The sequence below is a fragment of the Taudactylus pleione genome, unplaced genomic scaffold, assembly GCF_031769625.1.
Source record: "Taudactylus pleione unplaced genomic scaffold, aTauple2 ptg000437l, whole genome shotgun sequence".
In the NCBI taxonomy this organism is placed as follows: Eukaryota; Metazoa; Chordata; class Amphibia; order Anura; family Myobatrachidae; genus Taudactylus; species Taudactylus pleione.
The window spans coordinates 978209-996449 of NW_028284839.1; positions in this window are offsets into that span (position 1 = coordinate 978209).

Here is an 18241-nt window from a genome sequence, read left to right on the forward strand (position 1 = left end):
TGTTTGATAATGCTGATAAACATTTGATGCTTATTCAAATTGCAGCTTCACTAAAGTATCATTTGTGCGTCTTTACACTGCCTGCTATTAATATTCAGCTACCCTCGTGTGAAGACTGAAGAACTCTTGAACTTTCAAAAAAAAAAAAATTCCTGTAAAGTTATGAACAAAGAAAATAATGATCATGACAGTGGAGCTGCTAGTGGTGGCGGGTTTCTAGAACTGAGTCAGTGATATTGTCCAGCTTTCTTCAAACGAACCTATAGGGAACTGATGCATTTGTACTTGTTATCAGACAGTCATACTAATGAGATTGTTCCATCATTCACTGAAATGGACAGGCTCTCAGTTGGGATTATTCACTTTATAATGCTGCATTTTTAATGAGAGTCTATTCTCAGATTGTCCTTGCAGATAATTTCATTTAGCAAGTCTGTCTGTCCTGGATACAGTTTTAGATTCATGCACACAGACACAACACTGAATGTAGAACTGCTGTAGATTTTAATTCACTTGTTGTCAGTTGCGAAATTTAAGTTTGTTGAGTCTTGTCAGTTGTGTTAAATGTGAGAGTTGTAGAATTGATTACTGATTTCAGATCAACAAATACATTCCGCTCTCTATCACTCTATCCATTTGACTGGGTACATGCTGTATTGGATCTGACAGTATCCATGGTTCCAGCCACGTACTTTTCGCAGCTCAGACATGTTTTTATATAGAGATAATTCTCCTTTATGAGAAAATATACAGAGAGACTGGATCTGTCATTCACCTCAAGAAAATTACCGTTTTATCATGACATTGCATCTTACAAAGCAAAAATCAGCTGAACAACATTAAATTTTTTTCACAAGTAGAACAACAAAGGGCTGGGTAGGCCAGGCAGCTTTTAAACCTCTAGTCAGGGTCAGATACAAATGTGTCATTTTTACTTTTGCTTCAGTTGTACCAAATAGCCCCTCTCTGCATGCCAGGTCCCGTGCACGCCAGGTTCTTGCTCAAAATGTGCGTCTCATTCACAAAAAGAACAAAATGACTGAATAAGAGCGGTGTGGGTTAAGCTTCAAGTCTGGGGGCTGGCTTTTGGAATATCATGTGATTAATTGGTCCTATTGTTTTTAGAGGTGTGCTCTTTGTGCTTTGTATTGAGACTTTGTGGGTTGATACAAAGAACCGAATGTAATAGGATGAGAGTTTAGAAATTGTGACAGAAGAGCAGTAAACTCTCACATTGGTCAAGTTCTATCTTCAAAATGGGAAAATATCTGGATGAGAGTTTATATAGCGAGAGTATTTTTAGTCTAAAATCATGTGTGTTTACATGATGTAGGACTCTATTGCATTGGCCGAGCTTAAAAAGTGTGAGAGTTTACTGCTAGACTCTCGCATTTTCTAAATGCTCACCCTATTACATTTGGCCCAAAGCCTCTTTGTTCCTGTCTTCCAATCCTCCCTCCTCATTTTTGTTGGTGGTGCTATTGTCTTTCACTGTCTTTACAGCAGGAAGTAATGGCAGGTCGCCACTCCGGGGCAAATTTGGTTAAATTGTTTAGTTGTTATAGTCTTTAGGTGTGTTCACCTTTATGGGCTTATTAGGTCACTAGACCACACTCACGGGGACTGTGACCACCAGGTGGGTAGTCATGTTACAAGGTTGAGTGGATAACTTTCCTTGGCAGCTGTTGCTCTTTTGGTTTGTGTACTCCTTTGGCAGTATCTGCTGGCAATGCATGTTGTTAATTGTTTAGTGCATTGTTGGATTATCCACATATCTGTTGTTAAGTCGATAGTCAGTACAATGGCATTTTCTAGACCAAGTTTTTTAATGTTCCCAGTACAGGCGAGGAATTGAAGTTCTGGTAAAAATGGAATTGAGAAGGAATTTGGTAGTGGGGACACAGGACCTCAACTGTCTAAAATCAGATGCATTGATGACGGATATTGGACGCAGATTTAATGCTAACATAGTCATCATGGCTTCAGCAATCCGCTATTCAACAGGTAGGCAGCTATCATACTTGCTTCCTCTTGAAAATTATGTTTCAATGTCAATTGTTGTTTTAAACTACTATAATCTTTTTAGTCCCTTTGTGATGAAAATTCACCCCCAGCAGCAGGCTTAGCATGCAATGATTCTTATTGGGAATTCTGGATAGGAGAGGAGTCAGTTAACCTCTGCAAATTGAATGCAGGAGAACCTACCTCTGATCATTAATGAGGAGATTGATGATGAAGGTTTTGGCGGTGGAGATGATATGTTCTGGGATCTATCCATGCCGCTGCTAGCTGATGCTGGACAGCTTGATATTATTTTACAGGATTTTTGATCTTTTGCTAAATAATTTGCACGAAGTTGCTGCAAATGACGTAAGAGGGAGGAGGCTCCTAGATAGTTATTGTCCCTAACTCTACTTACTTTGGCCTCACAAACGGTACAAATTGCTTGAGAAATTGAATCAGAATTTGGGTAGAAACTATTTCACATAAAAGAAGAGGCTTTTGTAGTTTAATGGCCAGGCATGGTCTTCTTCTTATAAGTGGCAAGAACTGTTGCCATTGGTGATTGACTTACATTGACAAAAACAACATCCTCCTCCTGAATTATATCAACTTCTGGTTCAACACATTCAGCATCTACATCCTCATTAGCGTCAGATACACACACATTGGCAATTGTTTACATGCACTAGGAGGAAAAGGTCTCCTTTGCTAGAATTGTTTTGGGGTGCAGATGATGGGGATACCAACACACACACCGTTGCTTACACTAGAAGGAAAACAGCCTATGCAATTATTTTTCAATCATTTGGGGTGCAGATGATGAACACACACAATAATTTTCAATTAAATTAGAAAAGACTGCAGTTTTTTTTGTTTAAGCCAACAGGAAAAGAACCTCAAATCAAAGAGGTCTTCTTGGGGTGCAGCAGCATCTGACACAGTAATGGATTTTTTTAGACAGCTACACAATATTGTATGCTACAGTGATAGAGATTTCCAAGAGAAAAGACAGCACCACACACAGTAGACTGTTTGTTTGCATTACAGTGTGTGAGTGTGATGTCAGTGTGGGTGACAAACAACAAACACACATACTGTACACTGACAATGATGCCTGCAGTAACCCTTCCCAGGCACCTACTCTATTTTATGCTAGTCTTACACAGACTCCTCCTCCAGTCCTAATGTCGCCCTTATTGTGCCCTGATGGCATGTTAATGGATTTTTTTTAAAACAGTATTCCAGCCCACAGTCCCATATCCTCTCCCTTTGCTCTCCTGTGTGAAATTACACCCAATCATGAGGGAGGGACTTTATATGCAATCCAAAACACGAGAGATCAGACTCTGGAAGATGATGTTTTGCCTCGTTTTGAGGTAAAAACTTGGCGGGAAGACCTGAGCCAGGACTCAGATCCACTCATAAGTCCTAAGTTCAGGTATGTTCGCATTTCAGTAAACCGAACCCGCATATCTCTGATTTGTATCCATTTTTGCTGGAAAATAAGTTGTCACTGCTGCTTTCAGTGGTGTGCGGTGAGTTGAGGCAGGTGAGGCAGAGCCTTTCCTGTCATACTTAGGTATACTCCAGAGCAGGGGCATATCTATAATGGGTGCAGGGTGTGCCCATAGTATTACTTACCTTTCCGGACTCCCACGTCGGCGCGGGGGTCCGGCACTGTTAAGATGACTGGAAAATGGCAGCTGTGGCCATTTTCCCATTGTTTGCGCATGCGCAGTACAGGGAAAATATCCGCCGCACCCATTTTCCCGGTGACCTGCGCATACTCTATAGACTCTGGGCGCACTCTAGTGCCCAGAGTCTATAACTCCGGTGCTGGCCACGCACAGCTCAGTACACTGCTGGCCGCTGGACAGAGAGGAGGGGGCCCGACCTGGAGACTGCACATGGGCCCCCTCCTTTCTAGAAATGCCCCTGCTCCAGAGTTTAACTATAAAAATTATATGAAAACTCAGGCACTGCCTCCCCTGTCTACATTTTCTGCACATCCCTGATCAAAACACACCAAATTTTCAGCACTATATACTGCTGCACCTTTGTATAATGTCCACATACACCCTCGGGTTCATATATGTATCTGTAAAGCTTGCTCTGCTACTAGCTGTCATGCTGGAAGGTGGGTCTTTGAAAGCCGAGGCCTGAGGCTGCGGGAAGAGACGAAGGCGATCTCCGCATCCACAAGTCTTGGTCGTTGGCTAGACCTAGTCAATGGTGAGTAGTCTAACTCACAGGGAGGTGTTCACCAGTGACCCCTCCAAGTGGAATATGGGCTTGTGCGGCTCCCTGTAAGCAGGTCGTGGTCCTTTGACTAGGTGACCAAGCACTGCAGGAAAAAAAGCCCGAGGGAAATACCTGAGGAAGGCACATGGGGAGTGGGGTAGAACTCTTGGCTGGAGATAGGGCAATTGAGGTGCTAGGAAGAGGAACGCTGAGATACACTGGAAGGCTGGTGGTAGTAGCTGGATACCCCACGGAATATGTCCATGCACACACTGTACCGGATTGCTGGTAGGAGATCATGCACTAGGGTGCAAATGAGATGTGTACCATTCTGAGGCAGAGAGACCCTGTAATGAGGTGGGGAATGGTATGGCGTACCGGCACTGATGGTAAGCACTGCGGTGGAATGGATAAAATAACTTGCAGATGGGCAGAATCCGTGTTGACTGGCAGTAATCCATGGCCTTTGTAAAACAAAAAAACGAACTTACCGCACCACGCACCGTTTTCTTTTGTTTTACAAAGGCCATGGATTACTGTGGAGACCAGCACCAGGATATAGGTGAGTATGAAATCTTTTTTGCAGGGCCAGTCAACACGGATTCTACTGGAGAAGGGGACAGAAACATCTGGTATAGGTAAGTATATGTGAATGGGTATGTGTGTGTAATAAAGTTATACTTTACACGGTGTGTGTGTTTTGTGTTTATTTAACTATTTATTTTACAGTGGGGGTGCAGGTGCCACCCTTCTGCTGGTACTTGTAGTTCCACAAGTGCCAAAGGGTACCTGTTGTTCCAACTGTAAAATACAATAGTTTACTTAAATAGCCCCACTTTATTACCCCCATACCCAATGCTCCAGGGGTACGGGGAAGAGCCCCAGGCTTCAGACCAAGGTTAAGGGAGGAGGTCCCCACCTCCCCTGAAAACCCCAGCTTGGCCTGACCAGCTTGGACTGCTAATGCTTTGAATTCAGAGCCCCAGTGAAAGGGTCTCTGGGCTGTGGCATTATAGCCCGGATGTTTTGGGTCTGGTGCTGGTTTTAAATATAGGAGGGACCCTATGCAATTTTTTTCCCCTCTATATTTAAAATCAGGACTATCCCTGCAGCCTGGTATTGGTTTCTAAATTACGGGGGAACCCTACACATTGTGTTCCCTGTAATCTTAAAAACCAGGACAGGCTGGCAAGCCTGGGGCTGGTTAAGCTGTAGGGGGGGACCCTATGTAATTTTTTTTTTGGATATTTAAATTTATTTTCTATATTTAAAGGCAGAAACATACATGGATCACAGTGATCTGTGTATGTTTCTGCCAAACTCTCAGATCACAGGCAGGTGTATTTTTTTCATGAGTTTTCACAGGAGAGTTTGCCCATCTCATGAGAGTTTTTAAAATCTCTGCTTGGTAAATTCCAGAATCCTATCTTCACCAGAGAAAAGGTTCTCGAGTTTTGCCGATGGTGAATTGAAGAGAGTTTGCTAACTCTCCAGTATTTTCTCATAGCAAAGGAGATCGCTCTCCTGAGTTTTACATTAGTAAACAATGCAACAGCAGCAACATATGGTCGGGCATTGTCTTGGAGGAAAAAACACTGTTTCTTCAGCAAATGTGGTCTTTTCTTCCTCATGGCTCCATGCAATTGAATTTTCAGAACATAGTAGTCACCATTAATGATTTGTCCATCAAAGTACAGCAAAAGCATGACTTTACACACCAAGGGAATCACACAGAATTTTGTGGACGGAGGTGAATTTGCATGTTTCCATACACTGGACTGTTGTTTGGATTACGGCTCATAATAACGAACCCTCGATTTGTCACTCGTCACAATCGATGTCAGGAAATCAGGTATCCTCTCTGACATTCGAATGGCATTCTTGCACGATTCAACATGTCATCGAATCTGCTCTTCTGTGAGATTTCTGTGTACCCACCTGGCACGCAATCACAATGCATTTTCAGTTCCTTTGTCACAATATGTTGAACCCATTCGAATGGATGCCAAGTGAAGCCGAAAGTTTGTGTAAAGTGCAACATCTCCGCAGCTTTGACAATGTTGAACAAGTCACTCGCGTATGATCCGCTTTACTGCAGCACAGCTAATTGTTTCTCCACCGTATGCTTGCTATAACATTTCTGCTTTTTCCAAGTTTAACACAAAATTCAATCACACATATCTGACGTAATCTCACAGACACGTCTTCCTCTTCCACCATGACGAAACATACATAGATCTTCCACTTGCTGTGACCAAACAAAGAAAACTATGGCAGTCCAACCACAGGTTCAGACACAACGCTGTATTAGCTTCACAATAACCAGCATATCTTCACCCCATCTACCTATAGGACAGAAAAACAGAGGCAGTCTCGTTACTTTTCAATCTGCACTCGTAAATAAAAACTACACAGGAATCTAAGAGGAAATTTTCTGTAGTTTTGCTTTGATGATAGTAATTTACAATAGCAGCAAAAATGTATTTAAAAGAAAATATATAATAAGGTCAATTACATATGTAAGTTGAATAAGGTCCATTTTTTGTGAGAAATAGGGTACAAATAGGTATTTGGGGAGACTTGTGATTTATAGAAAATCTGAATGATTTAAATTCAAAGTCTAAATGATACCAAATATACATTACAATATTGACATACAGTGCTAACAAAGGACATACTACTGTACTTGACTACAAATTACATAATTAAAAAAAAAATATATGGTATGCAATGCAATAAAAATATCCAAATATAATGCTTTATTTTTGGCAATGTTTAATCTTGCTCAGAAAGTAGTGTAACACAAATTTACCAACAAAATGGTAATTTGAAAAACCTCGAATTTAGACCATATTTGATTTTATTTCAGCTAGTACAGTACATTAAATATATGGAAAAGGAAATAATTCTCAATGTATAGAAAATCACATTTGTATAATGTTAAATTGTATTTTATCATTTGGTCAATATTTAAAAGCAAACTAAATAATATTTTTTTTATAAATATAACTTTGATTTTTAATTCTAAACATGTATAGTTTTTAAGTAATGGATGAATTATTTGTAATGTCCAGTAAGTAGGCATGTTTGTATTACACAGAATATATGTATCTAAAGGGAAAGCTTTTAAACCCTTTATGTCAACTGTAACAACTACAAAAAAAATAATTAATGAATTTAAGAATACTTAATCTAATCAAAATTAAAATCTTCATTGTATTTCCAAGTCTTTAATACTGTAAACAAATACATAGCTCTAGACTTAATGGAGCCCTCATATTTAGCTCCTTGTCCAGTAGACACCATTGTTTAATTAGAAGAGGCACTCAATGCAAAAAAAGACAAGTCAGGCAGCAAATTATTACCACCAATTCAATGTCAGAAAAAAAATGTCTTCATGCCCTAACGAATATGTTTTCCAGACATTGAAATGTTGGTAACGACCTGATGCCTGAGGTCACCTGATTTTATATCTTTAATGAGCTGACATGAGAAGTGCTGCCTGATCGAATTTATATATACTGTATATATACATATATATATATATATATGTACATATTTATATATACAGAATATATATACAGTATATATATATATATATATATATATATATAAATATATATACAGTATACTATACACAAACAATTTTATTGTCCGCACTCAAAGCAAAAAATAGCCAGCAGGGTGGTGCTCCTCAAGGATCCACATAGGTATCCAAATACATAACAAACAGAGAAAGAGGGCACTCACTAGGAATTGTAGTAAAAGATCACATCTTTATTACTTATCTGTTAAGACATAGAAAAAGTCGACGTTTCAGTCCACATCGGGACCGTCTTCAGGACATGCACACATAGGTCTCTCCGCAACCACTGGATGTTTCAACCCAGTGAGATTGTTGTGGTAATCCAATTGGAAGATTGTGGGCACTGAGTGGGATGTGGGAGCCACAAAACTGCTCAGACCTCAGTTGCATAGACTGTATGTTGGTATTCCAATGAGCACACAATTCTGTGAATTAGCAGCTTCACCATTTTGTGAGTGACAGCAATCTCACTGTGTGAGAGTTCTGAATCTGCAGTTAACCACAGGGTGTGATGGCATACCATATCTGTATTGTGCAAGTAACACATCCATTAAGGTGTCAGCCTTAATGATCTGAATTTCATTGCTTTGTTAAGTTTAAGTGGCAGAAATTCAAAAGGTTTTGTGAAATTCAGATCTTGACTGAGAAGCCTTAAAGGGAAATGTGAAACCATAAGGTTTTTTGTCTGTGGAATTTCACTGCTTTTTTTTATAATTTATTAACCATTAGGGATGGAAGAAGCAAACCGAGCCACCTGCAGGGGAGAAGGGCAACAAAATGGTACACTAGCACTGATGGTGGAGGGGACAGCACACAAAAAGTGTTCCAGGGGGTGCAGAGGGAGAGACAGCTGAGGGAGCAGGCTGCAGGCATGCAGGGCAGTGCACAGGCGTAGCAGCGGGGGTGCAGAGCAGTGGCAGCACCACGGCAGTGCACAGGTTCAAGCAGGGTACAGAAAGGCTCACTGCTGCTGATAGTCCCAGCCCTGAACTGATTCTTAAGATCCCCACACACGGAACATTGTGATCACGATGCGATATGGTGAACGATTTCCCTTGAACAATCCCCGGCACTCCAGAACACGATATGGTGCTTAAACAGCAAATTTTGACTTAGGAACTATAATGCAAGATCTAAAGACAGCTGACTGCATACACAGATCAGTGAGATCCATGATGCAGGCATCTGTGTAAAATATATTATTCAGAGGTGCACGCATGGATCAGTGTGATCCGTGTGGCTTGCATCTGTAAAGAAAAATCAATAAGACACAGATGCATGGATGAATCAGTAAGATCCATCGATGGATCTGTGTTAAAAAAATGAAAAAAAGGTATATTTAAAAATAATGTGTACCCCCTCAAAGGAACAACCAGACCCGGGCGCTGGAGACCGAGTACTGATTGTGCTTAATACAGGGGACAAATGACAAAAGGGTCCCACGTATGAGGCACAACCAGCACCTGGTTTTTCAGAACCAGTCCTGGTTGCCAAAATACAGGGGACAAATAACATAGGGGTCCCCTGTATTAAGTGCAACCAGCACTGATCTCTGAGCCTGTCCTGGTTCTGGAAATACAGGGGAAATTAATGTGTAGAATCTCTCTGTATTAACCAGAACCAGTCCTGGACTTTTTCTAGCAGGGGGATAATGACACAGCCAGGGGAGCATCACCCCCTGACCGCTAGTCAGCCCAGGCAAGGGATCCCTGGGGAGTTGGTGACCACCCATAAAGGGGTCCCCTCTTCAGGGCACCCAAGGCCTGGACTGATAGCCCGGGGCTATCCCTGGCACACCTGGCCTTTGGGTGCCGGGTTGGTAGTGTTGTGTGATGCATATTACAGTTAAAATATTGTCTTTTGCAGTAGGAATACAGGTCCCAGCAAGCCTCCCCCACATGCTGGTACTTGGAGAACCACAAGTACCAGCAGGTGGGTGATTAAGGGCTCGCTGGTACATATAGTACCCCTGTAAAAGAAATCTTAAAATAAAACAAGAACACTGATATTTTTTTATATTTTATTTTCCCGCACCTTCACCTTGGGGGCAGCAGCCTTTAATCTCTTTTTTATGGCTGCAGCCTTCCCCAGGACTTCCATGGCATCTTCACCTGGATTGCACCAACCATCCAGGACTTCCCCGGTGTCTTCTTTCTTTGGAATCTCTTCTGTGCTGCCTCCCCGCTGAAGGACTGCTATGCTGTTGCCTCGCACTAGCTTATTTAAGACAGCTGAGGATGCGGGGCGATGACGTCATGAGCCGTGATTGGCTCGCTGCGGCCATCTTTATATTTCAAAAAAGGCGCTGAGGTGCCATTTTTGAAATGGGCATGAAAGTAACCTTAAGTTACTTTTGCGGTTCTCGCTATTGAAGTTAATGGTGAGGATTGCTCATTGGCTGAGATGGAGAAGGCACGCCTCTCTCAGCCAATGAGCGCTCCGCACTGGGATTACTATAGTGAAATCCCACTGCAAAGCAGTCATTCAGGTAGTACTGTCCTTAAAAGATAGTACTAATATTCATGGGTCCGGATATTTGCGTTTTTTTTTTTTTGCCAAGCCTGGGGATGCTACATGGAACAAAAAGGACGTGATCCACACATAGGAGGAGGTTAGTATAATTTTTTTTTATTACAGGTAACCTATGGATTATCTACTTGGACAAGTGGACGTGATTGTCTTGCGGTATACATAGGTGAATATGTGCAATAGTGTGTGCATGTGTGTGTACATGTATGTGAACATGTATATTTATATATTTATTTATTTACTTAGTTTCAACGTTGTGTGTGTGTTTTGTGTTTATTATATTATTACTTTTGCTGTGGAACCACAGGTACCATGCTGGTATTTGTGGTTCTCCAAGTACCAGCATGTGGGGGAGGCTTGTTAGGTCCTGCTGTTCCCCAGGGATCCCTGGCCTGGGCTGACTAGCGGTCAGGGTTGATGCTTCGGCTGGTGGGCCCGATAAAAGGTCTCCCCTGGCTGTGGCATTAGACCCCCTCTAGAAAAAGTCTGGTTCTAGATAATATCCCCTGTATAATACCCTATGTATTTTTTTATCCTGTATTTCCAAAATCAGGACTGGCTGAGAGCCCGACCCTTATGTCATTTGTCCCCTGTATTTTGACAACCAGGACTGGTTCAGAATAGCCCAGTGCTGGTTGCGCTTAATATGAGAGACCACTATGTAATTTTTCCCCTTTATTTAGCACCGCCAGGAGTAGGTCTGCAAAGCCCGATGCTGTTTGTTAATTTGGGGGGGGCACGCATTTTTTTTTCTTCATTTTAACACTTTCATTTTTTTAAACACAGCAGCATAGACATAAATTACTGATCCCGTCCATGCGTCTGTGTTTATTTTTATCACACACATATGCAGGCATCATGGATCTCCCAGAACCATGCATGCTGCATATGTCTTCCACCGCCGCTTGCACCACCGCCGGGTCCTGCAGTCCTCACCGATGGCCACACCACCACCGCTAATGCTCGCTACCCCCCCTCCTTGATCCTGGCTGCAGCTAACACCCGCTTCTTACCCCTAGGTCCCACTGCCGCTACCGCCCGCACTGGCCAGCCATCTTGGTGCACCCAAGTGAAGCCACAGTGTGTACACCTGCTGAACACACCTACTTTGGTTGCACAAAAAGTGGAAACTTCATTTCACAGTGCGCCGGACACCGGCTACCACTTACAGCACTGGAATCTCCGTCGGCGGCATGCAGTGGGCAGGGAGTCCCCAGTGGCTGCTGCTGTGACGTCCGCTCCGGGTCCCCCTCACGCTGGCTGGAAGTGCAGGCAGCTGCGGCTCTCCTATGAGCGCGCGCCGGCCTGCAGAGAGATTTAAAGTGACAGGCGTGTCAAAACATGAAGTCATGTTTGGCGTGAGAATTGAACTTACTCTATTAAAGGAAGTCTATGGCACCAGACAGGTGCAGGAGTATAGGCTCCATATCATACTCCAGCATTCCAAGTACTTACCTGTTATCCTGATCTTGACCTTGGCTTGTTTCTGACTCCGAATTCGTCTGACCCCTTGTACTGCTCTGACCTCAGCTACTCCCTGTGACATGTTTACATCAGCTCCCTGATACATTTCATCTGTTTGGTTTTGACCCGGCCTGTTGACTAAGTTTATTCTTCTGCACCTCATCCAGTGTTTACCAGTACCTGTATTGGGGAACCTAACCTGAGGGCCATGACCTGTGTGTCGGATGCAGCCAAGTTCATACCTTCTTGGGCGGGTCGCCGTTGAATACCACCGGCACATTAGACTCTGTGCCTTAGACATAGGTCTTGACATTTCCCTAAATATGGGCCGCATCCACAATCCGTCCAAGAGTTGTGACAGAATACTCTGGCCAAAAAACATGGATGTTACTGGTAATCCATTACCACGAGACCTGCTTGAGAACTTACTTGCTAGAGTTGAGAAGCAAGAACAAGACCAGGCTCAGATTATGCAGTGTTTGCAGACACTGATGCAGCAAGTCAGAGTCGCTCAAGCACCTCCAGTACAACCAGGTCCATCTACTACAGCACCAGCCGCAGGGGCTTCTGTACCAATATGGATTCCGAATCCAACAAAGTATGATGGGGATTCGACAGGCTGTCATGGATTCCTGAACCAGTGCTCAATCCAGTTCGAAGTCCAGGCTGCAAATTTCCCTTCAGACAGAACAAAAGTGGCTTATATAATCTCACTATTGTCAGGTCAAGCACTGGCTTGGGCCTCTCCATGGTGGAAAAAGAATGATTTGCTTGTCAACAACACTGCCGAGTTTCTGAGAGCCTTTCGGAGGGTCTTTGATGAGCCTGGGTGAGTATCTTCCGCAGGGTCGGCTATCTTGTAGCTGAAACAGAGGAAACAATCTGCGGGACAGTATGCCATACAGTTCTGAACCCTTGCTTCAGAGTTGGGGTGGAACAATGAAGCCTTGGTTGCTGCATTTATGCAGGGACTGTCAGATCAAATTAAAGATGTCCTCGCATCCAGGGAATTGCCAACTTCCATGGATGACTTGATCTCCTTATGTATCCGAGTAGACCTTCACCACAGAGAGAGAGCACAAGAAAGGGAACAGTCTCGGCGCTTCACTTTTAAGCTGGCTCCACGATTCACGGCACCTACTTAGTCTTCAGAAGAACCCATGCAGATTGGGAAATATCACCTTTCTGCCACAGAAAGAGAAAGGAGGTTCAAAAATAAACTTTGTTTGTACTATGGCAAATCCGGCATCCTTCTCTCTGGGGTTCTCAATCCCAAGGGTCTTGTTTATTATCTGTCAAACCACCTCATTGCATCATTCGGACCTCCGTTGTCTCTTTGGAAGATCAGCTTCCAGCACCATACCAGTCCTTCAGAGATGTTTTCAGCAAAAAGGCAGCGGAGATGCTTCCTGCCCATCGGGAGTGGGATTGCACTATAGATTTATTGCCTGGAAAGGTCCCACCTTGTGGAAGAATTTTTTTCCTCTCACTTCCTGAATCCCAGGCAGTTACTGAATACATTACAGAGAACCTAGAACGTGGATTTATCGGAGAGTCTAAATCACTTGCTGGAGCGGGTATCTTTTTTAAAAAGAAGGATGGGGGTTTGGGACCATGCATCGATTACCATGGCCTGAATGCAATTACCATCAAGGATTCGTTCCCTCTACCTCTTATTTCAGAACTCTTCGATCGGTTTAAGGGGGCAAAGATTTTCACTAAGCAAGATCTTCGTGGGGCCTACAATTTAATCAGAATCCGATCTGGAGACGAGTGGAAGACGGCCTTTAACACTCCAGATGGCCACTACGAGTACTTAGTTATGCCGTTCAGATTAAGCAAAGCCTCAGCTGTTTTTCAAAAATACATGAATCATATTTTCCGGGATCTGTTGTATAAATACGTAGTGGTATACTTGGATGATATCTTAATATTTTCTGAAGATATAGCCAGTCATCACCAACATGTATGTGGGGTGCTTTCACGACTCCGAGCTAATCAGCTTTTCAGCAAACTTGAAAAATGCTCTTTTGAACAAAATGAGCTGACATTTCTGGGGTACATCACTTCGGGTTCCTGCCTTCTCATAAAAAATCTTGTGACACTAAGTGGCAGTGCAATGTGTTCTTTTCTTATCATAAGAAATATTGTGACACTGTAAAAGGCACTGCAGTGTGTTATTCTTATTCATAAATAATCTTGTGACACTAAGTGGCAGTGCAGTGTCTTATTCTTTTCTTATTCATAAAAAATCTTGTGACACTGTAGATCATTGATACTGCAGTGTAAAATTTAAATTGGTACAAATTGACATGTGTGCTGTGCCCCACTTAATTCATGTTTGTTGATATGGAGAACGATAAGTTGAGACGAGAGCAGGAACCACATACTAGTGCTGGAGCTGCTGCCAGTGCCACCAGTCATGACAATACTAATCCATCTACATCATCTACTAAAGCCAATGCCCAAGGGCATACAGGGCTTAAGTCAGGGCATCTAAAATCAAGAACCAATCTTTTACAGTGGTATAGAAAAAAATATCAAAGGGAAAGTTAGCTGCGGAAAGACATACAATTGTCAATATGCCTTTCACCACATGAAGTGGCAAGGAAAGACTACGGCCAAGGTCTTTATTTATGACTGTGGTTCTGCCTCTTATGATGATGTAAGCACAAGTGAACATCCTGAAATAGAAATCAAGACAGCTTCTGTGGAAGTGCACCAGGATGAGCAGGATATTTGTGTAGTTGATGCTAATAAGGATGTTGTTGATGCCATTTGTGTAAATCAGGCACCAGTGGAAGAAACAGTTTTAGCCCATGATAAGGAAAAGCCCATTGTCATGCCTGGGCACAAGACAAAAAAAACAATTTCTTATGTGTGGAATTATTTCTACCCAAATCCGGACAACAATTGTCAAGTGATCTGTACCCTTTGTAAAGGCAGAGTAAGTAAAGATAGGAACCTTTACCATCTAGGAATCTCCCCCCTGTTACATCATCTGCAACACATCCATCCAAAAAGTTTTTGTGTTTTGTGTTGACTCATCTGCATCACCAGTGGGTCTTTTGGGAAAGTTTAGTTTTTTCTCGGCAGATGTACTTGCTGGAGAAACTGAAGGAGAAGCCATCGTTGCATCACATTCCACTTGAGCTGACAATTTGCTTACCAACAGCTCTTTGGATCTCTTCAGACCTGTGTCCATTCGGAAAAAAAACACAACGTATGACTTAAACCTTATATCTTAAATCTTGCGTTTGCTTGTCCACATATCTGTGGTTAAGTGGACAGTGGGTCCACGGCATTATGAAGGCCACCAATTAACTTTTTTTTAATGTCCCTGTACAGGTTGGGAATTGCTTTTCTAATGAAGTGGAATCTTGATGGGATTTGGTAGCGGGCACACAGGACAGCAATTAACTGTCTAAAACCCACTGAATTATTGGTGGATATTGGATGCACATCTAATACCAGCATAGATATTATGGCATCAGTGATCCGCTATGCAACTGGGTGACTGCTGTCATACTTGCTCCCCTTTGCAAAGGATTGTTTAACAGTCAATTGTTTTTAAAGTAATATTAGTAGCCTTCCTGGTCCCCTTCTGGGATGAAAATCAACTACCAGCAGCAGCAGCCCTCTTGAATAATAAAAACATTTGTTTCCTGATGTGCCATGTTGGAACTTGAACTGCCACTGCTGCAGAAATCTTTGACATGCGATTGCTGAATTCCAAAAATGTCCAGAAATATTTATGGCCTTAGACAGCATTTCCTGCATGCCCCTTTAATTTAAAAAAAAATATTCTGAACCACCAAGTTTATATTGTTGGCAAAACATGGGATATTCTTCACCCATGCTCTCCCCTCCTCCCTCATAAATTTGCTTTAGAATAAAAAAATTTTATAAAATTTTCTACCAATCAACTCTTCCTGTCCCTGCATTCAACTACATACATACTCCAACTACTTCAGGCCTCATATGTTTCCTTATGTGCCATGTTGGAAGTTTTAACCAGCTAGCTTAGTGCAAATTTTGGGCCTAAACTGGATGAAAACAATATTGTGAGCTGTGAGGTGGTCAAAATTAACTGGAAAGGAGTGGAAATTAATGTTATTGAGGTTAATAATACTGTAGGAACAAAAAAAAACTAATTATGTGATTATGGCTGGTTATTTTCAATTTTTAAAAAAAAATACAGATCCAAAACCAAAATACTGGGTTGGCGCACATCCCTACTATATACCAGTGTTATATTTTGTTTAATATCCCATTAATTAAACATTACTTACATATCTGCCCAGTTCCCTGCAGCCTACCACTGCATGCAATTTTTTATTCAATAATGCACAAGTTCAGTGGGTGTCTGCACATTTGCATTGCACTTTCACCTGGTGGGGACTCAGCGAAGCATTGAAGGCATTGCTGAAGCCAGAAATGTTTTTGCTAGGTCCCCACTGCTGTCAACGGGGACTGTACTGCTAATGCCATTACTAGATGGCGTAAGCAGTACAGTGACAAACAGCAGTAAGCTAAGATATTTCTGTTTGTTAAATAGAGAATGGAGGACATAACCCCTTTAGAGAGTGCTAAAGGGATTATGGACCTCATTCAGAGGCGGTCGCAAGAAGCGATCACTCTCTCTGAATGAGGGCGGGCACTTTTTTTTTTTGGTGCGGCCTCCTGGTCACAAGCTAAGCTGTGGGTTACCACCCACAGCTTAGCTAGCGACCAGGGTGATGGTCACTATGGTGATCACCATCGCAACCAACCTAAGGTTGGGTCTGGGCAATCGCAAGCCCCAGGGAGCTTTCTGCTCTGATGGAGCAGGAAGCTCCCCAGTGACATCACTGATGTTGTCAGTGCGGCTGCCCACAAAACGGTAGGCATTCATTAAGGAACGCCTCCATTTTGGAAACAACCCCCCTGGCCCGCCTACAAAAAGGGGCGAGCTGTCGATCAACATGGACAGCCGCCCCTTTTGTAGAGAGCTCCGGAACGAGAGAGTTTCTCTCTCGCTTCAGGGCTGGCACACGCGCAGGGCACAGGGCTACCCATCAGCCCGGTTGCGAGCACATCGGTGCTTGCGACTGGATCTGAATGACCCCCAATGTCTCATTCTCAAATGATGTTCGTATACTGGGTTGGTTTTTAATTATGTGGGTAGACGAATAGCATAGTATATCCCCACAAAAGGCGTAACCATCACCAGCTACCGCAGGTTGAGCTGATAGCCGGAAACCCACCTCATGTGGGATCTGCTGCCATAATGTCACACAGCCTCAGTCTATTTAGAATGGGGTGAATTTCCATAGTGGAATCTGGCCCATGCATAAAATGTAGCCACTGTCTCTAGGAAAAAAAACTTCCCATGCAGCTGCCCTTCTGGGTATGACCTGTGAGTACTGCAACCATGCCCACTTAGCTTAATGCACTTGGGAGAGCAATAAAGAAGTGAGTGGAGTAGGCCCGACAATGCCGCAATTCTCCAAAGGGGTGGTCACCCTTACTAAAGAGGAGCATGCCATGGGATCACCAGATGTCTGCATTACCTCCCCAACCATTTGTCACTGTAGGCACAAGGCCAAAACTGGAATGCCACTGCTTTGGTTTGAACAACTCAAAACCACCACAGGCAATGGTGCAGAAGGGCCACTATTATGTACCTGATTTGACCTACCAAGTGAACCCCTAGCCACCACTTGACTATATAAAAGGGAGATATGCTGGCCAACAACTGCTGACTGGATTCTTGTTCCTGATGTGGAGTCATCATCTCATGACCCAGGAAATGAGAGAGGGGTGATATCATCCTTATAGTCATTGTATATTGGGACTGGCTTGACTGGGGGCTGTTTGGCATGATGGGCCACACACCCTTATATTAAAACAGTTAATTCACTTATGACAGAGTGCCCAGAGTCGCAGAACTTCAGGCACGAATAGCAACAACATTGCTACTTGTATGTACAACAGGATGCCTGCAGCATCTGCTAGACTCTGGTACCAGGCACAGGGTAGCCAGCACTGGTTGGGAGCTCTGGATCATGCATCTGCCAACCAGCCGCAGCCTCACCATAGCCAAAGTGGGAATGAGGGGTTAAGTGGCTACAAATTCATCCCCCCATCGCGACTCTACGCAGAGAGGTAATGGCATCTGTGACAGGAAAAAAGTGCACACATGCATGTGCATGAACCTGGCAGGACCCAACCACAAAAACTGAAGAACAGCAGCAGGGCCATAGAGTGTTGACACTGGAGGAAGCAGGACATCCAGAGTCAAGCACATCAGCAAAGTGGGCAGGAGGTGCCACAGAATAACGAGGTGGTACATTGCAGTGAGGTGTAGAAGAAATAAAGAAATAAAGTGGAATAAGGACATATATTGTTGAAGAATGAGGCAAGAAAATTAAAAGA